At 33.1% G+C, this 19,128-nt stretch overlaps 1 non-coding gene across 1 annotated transcript; it reads left to right on the top strand.

Annotated features, from left to right (window-relative positions):
- The first annotated feature begins 558 nt into the window (after positions 1-558).
- Positions 559-678, top strand: LOC150092054 (U5 spliceosomal RNA). Its single transcript, XR_016550629.1, has one exon. It is a non-coding gene; the product is annotated as a U5 spliceosomal RNA (small nuclear RNA).
- The last annotated feature ends 18,450 nt before the right edge of the window (positions 679-19,128 follow it).

The raw sequence follows: 19,128 nt of genomic DNA, 5'->3' as shown, positions 1-19,128 counted from the left end.
TTAAGCAGAGATAGGATTAAACCGACGCGGGCACATTGTTTCGGAATTCAAAGGGGTTGCTTATTATGAACTATACTGTATTTATATTAATAATATATTATACATAACGTAATGAAAACAGTCTCCTGCATACATTAATTTAGTGTGGTATATTGTGTTATGTACTAGGCGTAATAAACATACTAATTTTAAAATTGGATAGTATTCTGATATGCAAAAAATAAAAATATTTCCGTTAAAATATCCCAATACATAACCAGATGATATGATTAACGCTGTAGTTTATTTTTACTAAAAATTTGATGTCTAAAGAAATGTATATGTAAAAACGTCTTTGAACTAAAGACGTTTTTATATATACATGTAAAGGTCCAATGCTCCAGAAGACCCTCAGGATCATTGGACCTTTCATCAACAGGCATATTTCATCAACACTGAAATCGGTTGAATATTTCTTTAAAAAATCTTCATCTATTTTTAAACATTGCATTAAATTTTTTCAAATCCCAACCACTTTTTGCTATTCCTGATACGTGTCGGGAACATTTCAAACGTTGGTTGCTCAGGTTTCCCTTCGTAGTTCGTGGTTATGTTTCGCCTTTTATTAAAGATTACGTGGAGGGAAGCATTAAAATGAATCTTTTGGGGAATTTTTGTATTCCCACCTAGCAGTGTGACTTATTATTAAAATAATTAATAATAAGTTAATTATTAAAAAATAAAAATTAAATATGATTACTTTAGACCTCAGAGAGCTTTCTGTTTTAAAATTCGAAAATCTATTTCACTATTCACTGAAGTCAATCTTTGAAACTTTAGTCAGTTAAATGAAAGCAATTTGTAAGCATCTGAAATATCCTTAATGTTTCAAGGTCTTTACTATCTTTTCCTGACCTTGAGACAAGGAAATTAGCTCAGGCTAATTTAATAGTGTTTTCTGGCTGCCGAAAGCGATCCGTCATTATTGGACCTTGAAGTCAAAGTAGCAAGTCCTGAACATATTTGGAAATGAAATATGATTTCTCATACATTTCGTAGCTTGAATACGTTTACCCATGAACGTGACATATGACGCGTTTCCCTTCCAGAGCGAACTCGAGTCGCTTCCACGACGAGCGAGAGAATTTTTATAAAGTTTTAAATACACAAACAGCATACTAATTTGAATGTTTTCGGTTTAATTTTAAATTATTATCGTCTTGAAGGTAATTCACAGTGACTGAAGATCAGCAGTCTTCTACGCTCGGCATATTCGGGTCGACTCGTTCCAGACGTGTCCAATTCGAACTAATCGTTGCTTCACTTAATACACAGAAAGGCCACTGAATTAGAAACTTCGCAGAAATCAGTGATTTCCATGCGACTGACAACATCATCCTCTTCGATTCGGTATGCATCGTACGGAGAGATATCGGTCAGGATCGCCCTTAATTAAATGTTTTTAGTCATTTGGACTCACACAGGAAGTTCTTTTTTCCTTACAAGTCTTCACATAATGAACGGTTCTGATATATCCTCATTAGTCTTCAACATTTCTTTGATACATTTCCTTGTGCATGATTTCGAAGGCAAAGAAACTTGCGTGTGGAATTCCTATAGTTGATGAGGATTTTATCCTGTTCAATCATGTCGAAAGCTTTGGTTAAGTCTTTTTGGTTAGTATTACAGAGTACATAATAATAATAATAATAATAAATCTAGGCTATCTCCTATTCTCTAACGGTGGACGTTCACTGCCTCTGAACCCCACTATTAGATCGTGCTAAAACGCCTTTTTTACTCCTTTTGGGAATAAAACTACTTAAAGGGTCATTTATATATCGATGTCAATGTACATGTAGAAAGTTAAAAAAAACTTTCTTCATCTTTCTCTCAACCAGAGATTTTCATTAATAAGATTAAGCACCTTTTTCGCTCTTGTATTTATATCGCTTCTGCATTACTTCAACTCCCGTATCTCTCCCGGGTCTGGCTCCCACAGATGAGACCTCGGTCTGCGTAGTGGCCCTCCAAATTTCCTTGTTTCTCTATTATCTCGGAAATCAGTCATTAAATAATCTTTAAGATGTCTAGAAACCGAGTCAATCTGCTTAACAATAATCATATTCCTTATGACGAGGATAAACAGCAGCTTATAAAAGTATATCAGAAGACCCTCAGGAGCATTGGCTTTTCATCAACGGGCTTATTTTCTTAAACCGTTGTAAGTTTTATTCAATTATTCCCAATTTCCTACAATTCAAAGAAATCATAACAATAGAATGGGCACAAAGAATTTACCGGAAAGCAAAACTAGAACTGTTGTCTGAAAGGATTATTGATATGAAACGCAGTTTCGTATCAATAATCCTCTCGCTCATCGTGCCAGGAACGTATTGTCAGACGAAGAAGAGCTCAAAAACGAACTAAAATATCTTAAAAAGACTTTCACAAATCATGTTTACTCTTCCAAAAGTATTAATAAACTACTGTACCTCCGTCATCAAAACACTGTTGAGGCATCGACCAACCGAGAGCTTACACTCCTTACCTCACATAAGTTCTCTCACCCCTAAACTGGCAAGAATTTTGAAGTTCAGTATCAAAGTGTGTTTCTCCACTCCACCTAAATTCTAGTCAATTCTAAGCCACCCCAATGACAATCATCACCATCTTCAGTTTCCAGGAGTCCACAGAATCACATGCAACTGTGGGAAACCACATTACGGCCAAACAAACTACGTCTCGAAGAACACCAGAGAGACATCTCACACAATAGAAACAGAGCCAGCGCCTTCTCCAGCCACGTCTTGTTCTCAGTTAACTCCGAAGATGTTATGGTGACAATGAGGAAACCAATGAGTTAATTCCAAATAGATTAGAAATTAACATCGAACATTCATAAATTTTCAATGAATTAGAACGTCGTATCCTGGAATCAAAAGAAATAATCCTCGACTCTTCCCACATGAACAGCAATCTCAATCTGCCAGAGTCACATAACTCTGCAGCTTGGACTCCAATTCAAGCATAGCTTCAATTTTTATTGCTTTGTGGTTGAAATGGTGCAATGTTTTTTTACGGTTTTTTATTTGCTTTTTATATTATCACACCTGATGAAGTCGGCATTCCGACGAAATTATTTGTGTGTTTATTTACATTAAATTTACTTGGTTCTCTATTATCTCAGAAATTAGTCATTGAATGATCAAGTTAACTTCTTATGGAAAATTATTTTCCATATATCGCAGCTTTAACAAGACTTTTTTTTAACCAAAAAATTAATATACACGAATTGTTTAAATATGTCTTTAGGACATATTTAAACAATAAAGTACTTCGTGTCGCAAATGTTTTGTCATTCGCGATACAAAGTAATTTGAAGTACTAAATCCGGAGTTTATTACGGCAGTCGTTCATCCATACAATACAAGAGAAATATCGAGAATTTACTTCATTATTTTATTTTCCTGGAATGCCTGAAATCAGCAAAGTTGAGTTTTGTGGTTGGCAGTTAATCTATAAGATAATTTGAAGTTTTATTACTTTGCTTACTTAATTTAAATTTCATACTCATGAACCTCTTCATGTCCACGCGGTTAGCCTAGTGCAGTGATGGCGAGCCTATTACACGCGTGTCAGCACTGACACACTTCAGGGTTTCAGGTGACACACCTTGGATGTTGAAAAATAATGGTATTCTAATGAAAAAACTGCGATAAATCGTGTAAGGTCGCTCGCAGTTAAGGCGAAGGTAGGTTTGTTCATTGAAAGAACTTTCTACCAGTACTCAGCAACAGAAAAGTCATTAAATGTAAGTTTGTAATTTCAGTTTATTAAATATGAATTCGTAGATTTTATATCAATGTCCTATTAAATAAATAGCCTAATATGATATGTATAAGTCACCATCTATGATTATGTAGTTACATTTATAATGCATGTATGCAAGTGGCACATCAACAACATCAGTATTTAAAAAAAAAAAGTTTGACACACTTGGGTAAAAAGGTTCGCCATCACTGGCCTAGTGGCTATGCGCGTTGCAACCATATATCTCGGGAAGGAGGGTCCTAGGTTCGATTTCCGTCGGCGACGTGAGGAGCTTAAGAATCTTCCTCAGCCAAGTTAGGCGGTCTTGGGCGTACACAGCGGGTATTTTTTCTCAAATAAAAAAATACAACAATATAAATGGAATTTCTATTGTTGTATAACAAACTCATGCCAATGTCAGCTAAAATATGGTCAACAGATTTTCTCATATTTTAAATGCTTTTTTTTTGCATACGATTTTATACATTTCTTTTTTTGTCGAAACAAAGTCACAGCAAAGGACAGGGTTGTTTTGAACTACGTGCGAATTTACTGAAACTATGTAACTGTTATTATTTTATATTTTATCTGTTCATTTATTGGAATCTGTTTTTGCAAAATCTATATTTGTTTTTCGATATAAACAACTAGTTTTCGGTTTCAAAAAATGCCGCTGCCACCATCATTAATATTTGTTGCATGTTAAGAATAAAAAAGAATGCATTTCCTGTTTTCTCCATGTTTTCACAAAACATTTCTACACATTCGATATTCATTTCCCTTCGCTGTTTGTATTGGCAATAGGAATCAAATTTCCAAATGACTCAAATATTTTTCTAATCTACCTTAATAGATTAGAAAATATTTGATTTTAATCTTAGTGAAAACAAAAAAATATTTTAATCTCTACTAATATTTGATTTAGATCTTAGTAGATTATAAAAATAGTTACATACATAATCACATGGTAATTACGGATGTAACTAAATACCAGGACTAGGTGAAAATGACCGGATCAGTAGCTTCGGTTAGTTCACCTGCAGTCCTTAGAGGCTCTTGCATATCCTTCCCAGTTAACTAGCTTTGAATCTTAAGCGACTCCAACAATATCCACACATTGCTAAATCTCTGAGAAAATGTGGATAATGGGCCAAATATACAAAATATTCAGCAGCAACTGGTGGGTGGATGAATGACCGCAGTTTATTACGGCGATCCTTCATCCATACATAAAAATAAATAAAGAGAAATAAATGATATCGAGAATTTACTTCATTATTTTCTCTTCCTGGAATCAGAATGCCTGCCAATCACCAATGTTGAATGCCTTATTTGGTTGGCCGTTAATCTCTATGACAAGAGAAGTAGCAATTGTAATGATGCAGGTGCTAAGCAGGAGGTCAAACTTGATTACTACGTAATACATGAAGAGATTATCATTTACTCACAGTTACATTAATTTGGATATATTCTACTTCAAATATATACTCCCATCAGCAGGATACATCATTTTATACAAAATATGAAGTTCCCTGTAAACAGGCCTTCATTTAAAACTTATCTGCATTAAGGAAATTATCCGTTAAGCAACTGCATAAAAATGAGGGAATCGGATAATTCCAGAAGTGGAAGGAAAACAAGGAAGAAAGAAAAAATAGAAATTATAAACTTCGAATATCAAATCATGAATGATAGTTACACAAATCAATACAAATTTTGACAGAGCAGATAATTCGAATAAACGATTTCTAGAAGTGACTTTCCTAATTGGAAAAGCAATAGATAAACCAAAAAGAGAAACCTCATTAGGCAATTGATTTTTATTAATATATATTAATGATTTCTGGGAATTGGCCATTTTAATTAATAAACATTTTCATCATATGAAGAGGTGGGTATAAGGATGCGACATTCTTCTCGGAGATTTTTTCAGTCACTTCAAAACACTTACCACACTCCATATGCTGTTGATATAAAAATTATTCCTCTTTCTCCTGAAAATATCTCCAATAATTTACAGCTTTTCCACAGCATCAAGTCTACACTCCACTTAAACGCAGATAAAGTCAGTGCATTGTTAAAAGGGTGGGAAAAATAAATATAAAAAACTAAATATAATATTTGGTAAGGAGTATCGTGTTTGTTATACGGAAATAGATTATTGTTAATCTGTTGATAATTTTGTAGAGTACTTTGTAAATTATTGCAATGAATAATAAAAAAACAACACATTTTTAAACAAGATCGTTTATTAATCGCAATGAAATTAGTTAAATCAAAACAGAAATACGTTTACAGAACAAACTGTCTTCGCAAACTCTAAGGATATATAAACTCATAAGAATAATCAGAAGGTACAGAAGTTTTCTGAGAATGATATTTAGTAATAATTCACATTAAAATACTATTAATCATGAACAAACAGAAAAAATAGAAAAACAAATTCACGAATATTCACCATCCTTTTGTAGTTAATATAAAGAGAATAAAATTGCAAATCATAACATGAATTGCTCATCAATTAATAAAATCGTTAAATGCTATGCAAGATCAACAATCCAGCAACAAATCAACAACTGAATTTAATCATTGCTTGAAAAACCAGATGTTTAACAATATTTTATGTTTATACTAATATTTTAAAAATATGAAACTACTATGTAGGAAACTATTTCCTAAAAATATTCAGTTTAGAATAAAAATCAACAGCATCTCCTGAACTATTCACAGTAACATCTGGAAAGAATTCACTTACAGTTAAAATACATTAAAACATTCTCCAAATAATAAAATTAACTAAATGATGAAAGATTACACTTATGACGCAATTTTTGCGAAGGCATTGGTATTTTGGGGTACAATGAAGGGAATCGATTCTTTTCATATCGAAAGAACTGTGCTGATTTTATGTAGAAAAGTACGTTTCCGGATGAAAACATTTATTTAATAACCTGATTTAGGTTTCTCAACGTATTTTTCAAAAACGTGTAGCAAGACGTATTAATAATATTTCTTCATTAAAGTCTACAAGAAAACATATTTAACAAAATGAGTTTATTAATGATTTCATAAATCGCATTAATAAAATCATTGTTTTGTAGACAAATGTTAGCATTGCATATAAAAACGATTTCTCCTGAATGTGAACTAAGAAATATGTTTTCAACGTAACTTTGCCGTATAAATCTTGCGACAGGTTAATTAACCAAGATAAAATAATGTACCCAAAGAGAAATTCTTATACTTCTTAGTTTACATGGTTTTGAAAATTGTATGCCTTAAATTTTCAAAAACATGCTACTTATTGTGAGCTATAAAATGCCTTTCCAATTAACTTGACCTCGTAAACGTTATCCGGAAAAAACTGTTTCTAGTGTGAAGAAATAAACGCTTTTTAAAACCAACTGAAAAGGAAAATGACTTCGGAAGTTTCAAAAAAAAAAAAAAAATAGCTTCTCCTGACGGCTTGTGTAAACTAATAAGGTGCGCTCCAGATTTGGCTGACAAATAGGTTTTTCTGAGTGTCAACCAGTAAATGGCTTTCCAATTCACTTAATCTAGAAAATAATCTGGCAGAATTTCACAAAAAAGAGATCCTCCATGAGTGTTGAGTTAGTAAATCGGTTTCAAATTGAAATTTCGACGAATACTAAAAAATTTGAAATATCGATATTTCTTCTGATTATCAAGTAATAAATGTCTTTTCATCCTATTTACCTATAAAAGTTCTTTACCGCAGCTTTCAAAAATTCAAAAACAATCAAGAAGATTATTTTTCATGAGTGTGAAGGAAAAATGATTCAGCAAGTTACTTCATTGTGAAATGCCTTCCAACAAGCAATGCGAGGGAATGGTATCTCCTATGTGTAAAGTCATAAATCTCTACAATTAATTTAAGTTGATATCGAAAATCCTTTGCCACACGTCGCATAAGAGAGATTTCTTATCATGAACCAAAAATTGTGGTTTGAAATTATCAGACGAGGTAATTCCCTACCCCATTTGCTAATTAAGTATTTTCTAGCGTATTTTGTGTATTATTTCGCTGAATAACAATAACAAGGGTCACATTATAAAATACAATTGTGTATTAATCATATGTAATAAGATAAATCAGAATAGCTTTAAAAATACGTTTACAAGAACAATTGCCTTCGCAAACTCCATAAATTCATCAACAAACAATAATCGTAAGGTACAACAGAAGTTTTCATAAAATAATGAGTAATCATTAAAATTAAACACTAATAAAAGTATAACACATAAAAATTAAAAAGACTACATGTTTAAGTAACATCCACTTGAATTTTTAAAAGATGATGAAAATTGCAATCATAGCAGGAATTATTTAACAATGGCAATCGAGATCACAGCAATAAATTGAAAACTAATCCTTTATTTTTCGAAAGATCAGATGATAACCAAATATTTTATTATTCTGCTAAATGTTTTATAGTGACTAATCATAGGACCATAATAAACATGAAAATCGTTCCTTCTTAGTAAAAGTGGAAGTAGTTAAGTAGGTCTCCTGATGCAGAAAGTTCATGAATATTTTATACAAGCAAATGGGTTTTGCAAAATAGCATAAGATTCTGTCACAAATAATATCTTCAATTGTACATAAAACATTATTTATAAAAATTGTTCTTTCATATTTTTCATTTTCCATTAATAAAATCCTTTTTTTGCAGGTCTTTGATATCTTGAACATGAGAAACATTTATACTGAGGAGGAATTAAGAGATGTCATTTCAAGAAACACAACCTTGAAAGTAACGCAACAAGATACACAAGAAAAATAGTTTATTTGGAGTCTAAGTTATTGTTTTTAATTTAATAACATCGAAAAATCGTCTGTGAATTCATAAGTGGCTATACAATCTGCTTACTCGTGAAAACAGATCAGGTCATATTATAGAGTGAAATAGAATTTAGAGAGTATGATGAAGTAAATGGCTTTACAAGTCGCATAATGTCGAAAATTATTTGCCACAAACTTCGTAACAATTCTCCTGACTGTGAAATAACAAATCGGATAAAATTACAGATTGGTAAACAGCCTGTGCAAATACAACATGATAATTATTTTGGCTGACTATGAATTAATAAATGTTTTTTCAGGCTGTATGACTGTGAATATACCTTTCCACAACTCAGACAAGAGTATGGCTTTTGTTGGGTGTGAACACGTAAAGGACTTTTGAGGACACCTGAGTAGGAAAATACCTTCGCAAATTTTTCACAAGAGAATGGCTTTTCTTCAGTGCGAACTACTAAACGGGCTTTCAAATAATTTATCTATGAAAATGACTTCCCACAAGCTTCAGAGGAGAATGGTCTTTCTTGAGTATGAAATAACAAATGGGATTTCAACTGATCTGAATATGAAAATACCTTTCCACAAATTACACAGGAGAATAGTTTTTCTTTGGTGTGAACTACTAAATGGGATTTCAAGTTACTTGACTGTGAAAATTCCTTTCCACAAGTTTCAGAGGAGAATGGTCTTTCTTGAGTGTGAACTAACAAATGGGATTTTAACTGATATGACCATGAAAATTCCTTCCCACAAATTTTACACGAGAATGGTTTTTCTTTGGTGTGAATAACTAAATGCGATTTCAAGTTACCTGACTGTGAAAATGCCTTCCCACAAGTTTCACAGGAGAATGGTCTTTCGTGAGTATGAACTAACAAATGGGATTTCAAATGATGTGACAGGGAAAATACCTTCCCACAAATTTCACAGGAGAATGGTTTTTCTTTGGTGTGAATAACTAAATGGGATTTCAAGTTACCTGACTGTGTAAATGCCTTCCCACAAGTTTCACAGGAGAATGGTCTTTCTTGAGTATGAACTAACAAATGGGATTTCAACTGATTTGGCCATGAAAATACCTTCCCACAAATTTCACAGGAGAATGGTTTTTCTTTGGTGTGAACTACTAAATGGGATTTCAAATTACGTGACTGCGAAAATGCCTTCCCACAAGTTTCACAGGAGAATGGTCTTTCATGAGTATGAATTAACAAATGGGATTTCAAATTATGTGACTGTGAAAATGCCTTCCCACAAATTTCACACGAGAATGGTTTTTCTTTGGTGTGAACTAAAAAATGGGATTTCAAGTTGCTGAGCTGTGAAAATGACTTCCCACAACTTTTACAGGAGAATGGTTTTTCTTGAGTATGTATTAAGAAATGAGATTTCAAGTCACTTCTCCGTGAAAACGACTTCCCACACGTTTCACAGGAGAACGGTCTTTCTTGAGTATGCACTAAGATATGAGATTTCAAGTCACTTCTCCGTGGAAACAACTTCCCACAAGTTTCACAGGAGAATGGTCTTTCATGAGTATGAACTAATAAGTGTGATTTCAAGTGACCTCTCCGTGAAAATGCCTTCCCACAAGTTTCACAGGAGAATGGTCTTTCTTGCGTGTGGACTAAGAAATGAGGATTCATGTCTTTTATCAGAGAAAACGCCTTCCCACAAAGTTCAGAGGAGAATGGTATTTCTTGAGTATGGTATGATCATGGGATTTCAAGTCACTTGTTCGTGGTGAAAACGCCTTACCATCTGTCATATAGGAGTGTTTTTTTTAATGTGAACTAACAGATGTATATCATTGATATTGAAAATTTACGTTGCATAAGAGAAAGGCTTACTGTTAACGAATATGCGGTGTTTGAAATTACCGGATTTTGTGAATGTTTTACCACAAATTTCATAACTTAATTGTTGTGAATGATGGTGAACTAATAAGTGTCTTTTCAAGCTACCTAATTTCAAATACGACTTTCCACAGATATTACAAGATAACGTTTTCGCTAAGCATGACTAATCACATGTGTTCAGTTTACTTAATTTCTTACTGAAAAAGAGAAATGGGAAAGGTGTTGATTACGTGATCGATATAAGTCATCCTGTTTACGAAATCTGTTTCCACGTTTCACACTTTAAATGTTCTTTGTTGAGCATCCATCAATAACCTTCACCTGTTATTTTTGAAAAATCAAAACTGATATCTTGTATAACTTCTAGATTTAGTTTTGCATAAATTATTTTTAGCAGTTCATTCAGTATGTCCTGGTTCTTATACTGCGTCGTTTTTCAGTATTAATATTTAAAAAGAACAGCTGGTTGAGGAATAATTTATACATTAATATTGATAGAAGGGGAGTAGCTTCAGCTTTTCTTCTTTGCCTGTATTAGCTAATTTTAAATTATTTCATTTCCTAGAAAAAATGTAATATGAAGAATAATAAATAGTTGTTAAAAGACAAAAATTACTTAACAAAAATGTAGTTTGGAATACTCTACATTTTACACAAAGCTCTAGCATGCAATTTTCTGAAAATACTAAAATGTTCAATCCATTAATTGTATGAAACTTCGAACTTTTTAATAGCCCAATTGTAGTAATAAAGTTTAGTAATTATAAATCTATATACTATCGGATTTATTTCGGTACGGCTTTTGGCCCAAGAGACGGTGATTTTTAGTGATGTAGTTCTGTTAGAGTGATCATTTTCTTCACTTTTCCCTTCAGTAAGGAATAGAAACCTATAATGCAGTATGATAAGCTATAAATATTAAACCTTACATTTATTTATAAAACGATGGGTTTATAAATAATGTAAAGCACATGAGTGCAAAATTTATTTTTATATAAATTATATAATGTATTTTTCACGATTCGTTTTGCAACTGAAATTATTTTTATGCTGAATCATTGGATCTTGTTATGCCTCCACAGTCAAAATTTTTACACTTTGGGACATATGACATGTCAATGCTGTGCGATCTCTATGCAATTAAAGGTAATTAATATATTCTTTATATAGAATGTGCTCAGTAATTGAGTAGGTCACAGAACCAACCTGGCGAACGTCCTCAAAAATGGTACAATGATAAAAGGAGCTATAAACCCACACGGGACAGTGAATGCACTATTGGTGAATGCAAAAGAATTTGTTGATTGCATTTGTTGATTAGCCGGGTGCGGGTTTTGCGCAGCCAGCACCCGGCTAATGTGAATATTCAAAGCACTGCTCGTTCTAGAGTGAGCCTCATCTCCCTACAAAATTCTCAACGCCCACGCAGCGTCCACTTTACAAGCAAGGGATGTTAAAGCGGATGTCAGCCGACTGTGGAAGTCCTGCGGGGACAGCACGTGTTTCGCTGTTATCTGGAATGGGTTAAAATACAGAATCTTCCGTAGAGTGTTCCACACAATTGTGTAATTGTGTGAAACATTCCACGTGTTTTATCTAGCACATCCATGTGGCTGGATAAATCACGTGCACTACAGGAACCAACGCTGTTTATCATAGCCTGCTCCATAAAGGCAGTTGCAAACTTCATTCACTTGTGAACTGGTGAACTGACTGTTTTTCGACTTCTGCCATCTCTAACTCACAGCTATCCTGTTTCTTCAAATTGACTCATCAATATGTCAATTTGAATTGCACGTGGAGATAGTGGAATTCGGCGACATTTGTTAAAGCAAAGAAGTCACTGGAAGACAACAACAGCATAGCAATTGTCCAGGTAGTACATCTTAACGAGCAAAGCACGTTAGGGCAAGATTAGTATCATCATTAATGCGGATGGTATTAACCAGAAAGAAGGAAAAAAACCCGTGTCCATCTTTTTAAACCGTCGTGGTAACTGTAGAGTTGCAAGATATGCAAAATTCACGTATTTGGTATTTACAATGTTTCAATTTTTTTTTTCCCTTCTCTCAGATATCGCTTCTGAACAATGTATTCGTGCAAAGTTTGGCAGCGTTTGGGTCACTGGATGTCACTTCACAAGGTGTTAAACAGGAATACTTTAATTTTCATCATCACTCTGTATATTAAAAATAGGAAATAGGATAGGTACTGGAATTGAATTTTGTAGAACTCTTTTTGTAGAGTAACTTTGGTAGGACTCCTAATTGCATTATTTTTATTACACTATTTCAATAGTAGTGCCACAGCTATTATATTGTTTTCTCTTATTCAAATAAGATCTGAAACAATCATTATAAACTATTATACCTTATCTGGACATTTTCGGAAGGAATAAGAAAGGATGCACACAGTCGAATGCTTTAGATATATCTAGAAAAACGACTGATGTCTACATTCCTTTATTTATCTCCACTAAACTGTTTTTTGGAACTCCAACAGCACATTTTCCGTATCGAATCTGAATCAGTATTAGTTCAGATCCGGATTCGATACGTAAAATTATTTTAATCTAAGTAACCTTTGAGACTTATTTATCATTTCTGTTATCTCCTTTGAATAAGAAAGAACCGAAACAGTCTTTAAGCTTTCTATAAATTTCCAAAATGTCTTAAAGATTTATTAATACGTATCAACTTTATAAGTTTATACGTATTAATGATAAGTTTTGGACATTTATATGAACATATCCACCCACCCACACATCTTTTAATCTGATTACAATATTCTTTACTTCATCCTCCTTTATTGCATGCAATTAAAATGAATTATTTTTCACAGGAGGTGACTTAAGTACTTCGTCCTGTCTGTACAGCCAAAATCAGAATTACCATAGCTGGTAAAATCGATCCTTCATTTCGAAGAAAACAGCGGAGTTCTCTTTGCCCTCTGGGATTCTTCCTCTGAGAATTCTATGCTTATTTTTTAATTTTTCTTTAGACCTAATCATTTTTATTTCATCTGTAATCCAACGTATATGATTATCCGTTTTTGTACTGCTTTTAATTTATTATGATTTGCAATCTGCATATTCAATTATTTTGATGAGTTCCTGATATAATTAATTTACATTTAATAGGTCATCGTCTGATAGTTTGTAAATTTTCATATATTTCTCAAATTTATTCTAATTTCAATAATATCAGTACTAATATAGTATTGCTCATATCACTACTGTCCGGCAGAATCTCTATGCACTAATACATCTTTTATATTAGACAGATTGCAGAGTGATACCTCATAGGACAGTTCATTACATATAAATATGTGCTCAACACAATTCAGTGAACTGCTAGCTTCTCTATTTCTGTATAGGCAAGAAACCCATGTGAAGAATATATACTTTCATATTCTTCAATTTTCCTATTATTTTTATTTAAATACAAATTAATATCACCCGTTGGCACAATATTCTTGTTTTTAATGTTTTTAGCAGTGCCCTAACGAGGGCGTGGCGAAAGCGACGGACAGCAAGGCCGCAACTAAGTTTGGGGCGCAAAACGTAAAAAATGAAAATATATAAATAGATATAAAAGTCCACCTATTTTATATTGTATTTCTAAATTTCGGCAATAGGCCACTTTAGACACAAATTCCGCAACTCAGCGGAATTTCGATACATTTGGTAACACGAGTGAGTTCCAATTCGTCTCGAATTAGATGGCAACGAAAGCGCCTAATATCACGACTTGAACATAACATTTCTTTGCAATTGTTCTCGTTTTTGTCTCAAGTAAATTGTTCCATCCAAAATTAACTATTAATGAATGCATTTTCCCATTTTAGGATTTTTTATCTCCAAATTCCTTCTAATCCTAAACATTTGCATAGATAATCTAATACATTCTTCCATTATCCTCCTAATGTGCTATCTGCCCATTCCAAGTTTATTTCCTTCCATATTATAATTTTAATCCTTTTATGACCTCCTTCGATATCGTTCCATCTACCTGAATCCCTCGTTTCATGACCCACCCAAAAAATTATTCGCCAGCGCTCATTTACACCTATCAAACCAAGGATCCAATGAAAATCACAGTCTTCCCACCCTCAATATTTCCATTCGTCTCTACTTTTTGTAGATTAGAGAATTTCAAAAATCATTTACGGTAATATTATTACTTTTGTTGTCATACATAAGATCAGTTGTGTTGATGCTGTGTCGTAATTATTGTTAGATATTTCGCTCTTTTTGGAACAAAACCTACTGGAAAATACAGATAATATTGTTTATATACAACATACTGAGTAAGTACTATAAATAATTATTTAATAAAAAAACAAATTTAAATTAAAAAACACTTCTAGGGTAATAGGCCACCAAAAACCCTTCCAGTGCACAATTTAAGAAAATAAGAGAACAGAACTAGAAAATATAAAGAACAATATAACTCCAATTGATATTTTTATTAAAAAATCATCTACACCACCAGTTCATTCAAGCTTAACAACTGAATTAAATCTGTCTTCTACAAGTACTCATGCTTCATGTGAAATTGAAACAGAAGAGAAAGTACAATTGAACATCAAACCCAGGAAATCGAGAAGTAATGTAATAATGATAATTATATGGTGGATCGCAGCTAGATCCAAGTTATTCAAGTGTAGTGTCATATGCATTTGGATGAGTCTTGTTTTAGTGTGCATAGTTAAGTAGAATTCATATTTCTGTTAATAATTTCATTGATTTCGTTCGCTGAGGAAGTATGGTGTTTTAATCAGTAATACGTTTGAGTATCTGCTTCCTCAAATCATACCTACAAATTCTTAACTGCACCCTTTTCCTTTGGTTCTCTTTACCTTTGCTTGTTGAAGAAGTTCCTTGCTGAGTTTGATCAAGCTCGTTATACAGACTAGTAGTCTCCAAACTTTTTTAATCGCGTACCCCCAAGACAGAAAAAATAAACAGCGTGTACCCCCAGTTGATCTAGTGTAAACGTAAAAGTAAGCACAAAAAGGCGTTGGAATTGCACAGAAACAATATATATATATATATATTAAAAAAATCGTTAAACTTATTACTAACAGTCAAATAATTAATACAACTGTGGTGTAATCTGTAGATAGCAGGATAACTAAGCAATTTTCCTTCTCTAGTTGGGCTTGTCAACACTAGGATGCTCTACAAACAATGGCAATGATAAGTAGTAGGAGATTTACTCCCTAGTTTTAAAAAACATGACAGCTTTGACAAGGACGATTACGTGTGCAAAGTCGCCCGATATGCGCTACTCGCAAATTTAAGTTTATAGGATCTTTATAACGTCTTTGTCTATACTAGATATATGTTTAATTGATGAAAGAAAGTAATATTCTTTATCTTTAATTAATAACTTGATTTTTTTCCTATCAATATTAAAATTTTTTGACGTACCCTCACGTATCCCACTTTGGAGACAACTGATATAGACAGTCATTAGCTTTGGTTGTTCATTAATCTGTTCCATTGCAATCTGGAGGACTTTTCTTGACTCCACTATCCATTTAATTTTAATATTTTTAAGTAATTGGTAAAAACGGGGATTACTCCAACGAACACTGATACCATATATAGCAGAGCTCTACTACCATTGATATCGCACGGTGCACCTGCTTGGAGAGACGCACCAAAGTCAAAGAAAATTAAGGAAACTTAAAAAAAAGTTCAACACCTTACGTTAATCGAAGGATACCAAGACAATATTCTTCGAAGTAGCTTGCGTTATTGCCTGTCTAATAGCAATCTTCCTGAAATTGCAACAATTTTGTCATATACATGAAGTTACTTCAGGAAGATACAACGGAAAAGTCAATATTGATTCGAACTCCTACGTACATTCGCTTCGATACGATATGTGACCCTACCCAGCCAAGTGCACATATGAATGACAAAGTAATGATACACTCTGACGGAAGTAAAATAGAAGGAAACGTCCGTTATGCCTTCATAGTATATGACAGACAGCCCATTATATCATACATCAACGCCGTTTCAGACAGCATTATCTGTACAGTGACCATATTTTTTTCGGGGGGAGGGGGAAATAAAGGGTAAATCAGAAATTGTTTCATAATAATAATAATAACAAAGCAGGTTGCGTTTATTTGTTTCATTAAAACTAAAAAGCCTTATAACATTTATTATAAAATATAAGCATATACATAGCATTTTAAACATTCATATTGTTACTTCAAAAGTTTAATTTCGATACTTTTCACAAAAATGAACTTTCTTTAATAAATACGTTTCTGCACTACACACAAACACATTCAAGTACAATATGTACACACGCACATCAACGAATCAGCCATACATGCCGAGCCGCTACCGAGTGCCAGTAAAATGACAGCTTCATATTTCTATCGCAAATATTCAAATTACTATTGGAATTCATAAAAGAGAGGACAAAATGGCCATTTTAGAAAAAAATAAAATAAATCTAAAGGACAAAGCAGCGAAATAAACGACTGTCCTCATAAATAAAGGCCGTATGGTCACCATTATTATGTGTGTTGTTCAAACAAAATCAATGTATCGAATACTGGTTTCAGGTTTTACTCCTAGAACATATCGCGCGCGATATCTTAAATTCTTAACTTTACATTTTGTAATGATAATCTAGCAGGGCGTACCTGCATGTATCTAGCATACATAATATTTTCCCCTGAATGATAACCACAGTATTTGAATTAGGCTAATAATCTTATAAATTACAGAAACCATGCACTTAAAATCAACATTACATGATCTTAACAGGAAGAAGTTCAATCGACTTATGCGCACTTCAAAAAAACATATATTCTGCAATAAATATCCAAACTACTTACGTCTTAGATTCCACTGTAATTCCTTTCTACCAATACAAATTGCACAAACCGAAATTATCTTTAAGACACCCTTTACGACGGCTTACACATCGCTGCACTTGAAACAAACCACCATTACCACATATACCGACTTCGTAATTTCCTCGAAGCAACATGTTGCACAGCGCCACCTGCTTAAGTAAAATTTAAGAAAGCATTTATTAAAAATAACAAAATGAGAAAGAGCGGAAACAGGTACATATATACAGTATAACGTAACTGAATTTATAAAATAAGGGTACACTCATTTATATCCGTAGAAAATTTTCCATTGTGGAGGGGGGAAAGCTTGGAGCAAAAATAATGACATCAACAAATTTTTATTTAATTATTTAATGATTTTGGCTTTATTTTTTTTTAAAGTAGATTAAAGAAAACAGAATATATATATGGTTTAGTTGGTATATATACTGTTTAATGGTACATAATATATACCATTCATGAACCTGTTCGATTGCAATCTGAAGGACGTTTCTTGAGTCTACCATCCATTTATTTTTAATATTTTTGAATAATTGGTAAAAAACGGGAAAATACGAGAATGGATCATATTATTATTATTATTAATATTACGTGACACCTCCAGTGAGTCTATGGACTCATCGTGGGAGGGCACACATTACTCTACTTCGCTAAATACATCTAATCCTCACCACTGCTACTTAATTCTGTATATAATAATAATAGTAATAATTTAAATAATCGCGTATCGTATAAGATTTCAATTCTCCCTCTAACGCTTACAAACCTATTGAGACGATTCACAAATTTGCAATTTATACTTCACTCAGTGACTCACCAGACAAGGAGGGTAAACGAACTGGTCACTTTTTGCAACAGTCATGAACATTGTTTTTTCACAAATCAGAAAAAGATGAACCAAAAACAGAAACACGTGTTGTATTGCTGCAATAGATGACACACGTGTTCTGTGGTTACCTCGCCGATTGCCGAAACAGGCAAACTCGTAATCGTAATAAAATTTTAAGACAGAAAAGCGTCCCATGGTCGAGGTTGTAAGCTTACATATCTCAATCACTTTTACGATTATATTTTGTGGAATTTTTACTCGATCCCAGGGGAGGCAAGTGCCCCGTTTTTCCTCCTCTGTGGATGCCCATGGGTACAGTATTCACTTTTCTTACATTCTCTACAATATGATTATTTTTTATTAAAATATAGTAGTATTGTAGTATATTATTTTAACAAAGTAATTTTTATTGGTTGTACTATATAATTATTAAAACAAGCACTATATCAGATATTCCGAGTACTTTCATCGTAGAAGGTAAACTGCCTGTAGTCTAACAGTATCTATTATAAAGAATCAAAATTCATTCATTCATACTAACTAGCATATGAACCTCAGACAATGAAATCAGAACACACGCAATATACAAACAAAAAATACTGAATCTGGTGGTGGTGGGCTGTAGATGGCGTGATAGCAGTAGTAGTAGTGTCGTTGTGCTCACTTGGAGAATTTAGTATTCGGGGAGACGGTGATATGTGTGTAGTGAATAAGAGTAGAATAGAGTGTCTTCCTATGACTTATCCTTGGAGGTGTTCAAGTGAAAAATGAAATAATCGCACTTCCTTATTCACCAAACAGCTTCCTTCAACTCGTTTCATCTTTTAAAAAATCTTTCCGAAAAAAATCTTTCCGATATTTATTTGTAAAGAACTCACAACAGTTTATACGTCTCCATTATCTAGGAAACTGTAGATTCCATGCCTTCAATTTACCCT

This window comes from Typopeltis vanoorti, unplaced genomic scaffold (assembly GCF_054136105.1).
Source record: "Typopeltis vanoorti isolate ZY-2024b unplaced genomic scaffold, IOZ_Tvanoo_1.0 HiC_scaffold_914, whole genome shotgun sequence".
Lineage (NCBI taxonomy): Eukaryota > Metazoa > Arthropoda > Arachnida > Uropygi > Thelyphonidae > Typopeltis > Typopeltis vanoorti.
This window is presented reverse-complemented; position numbering and strand designations above follow the sequence as displayed.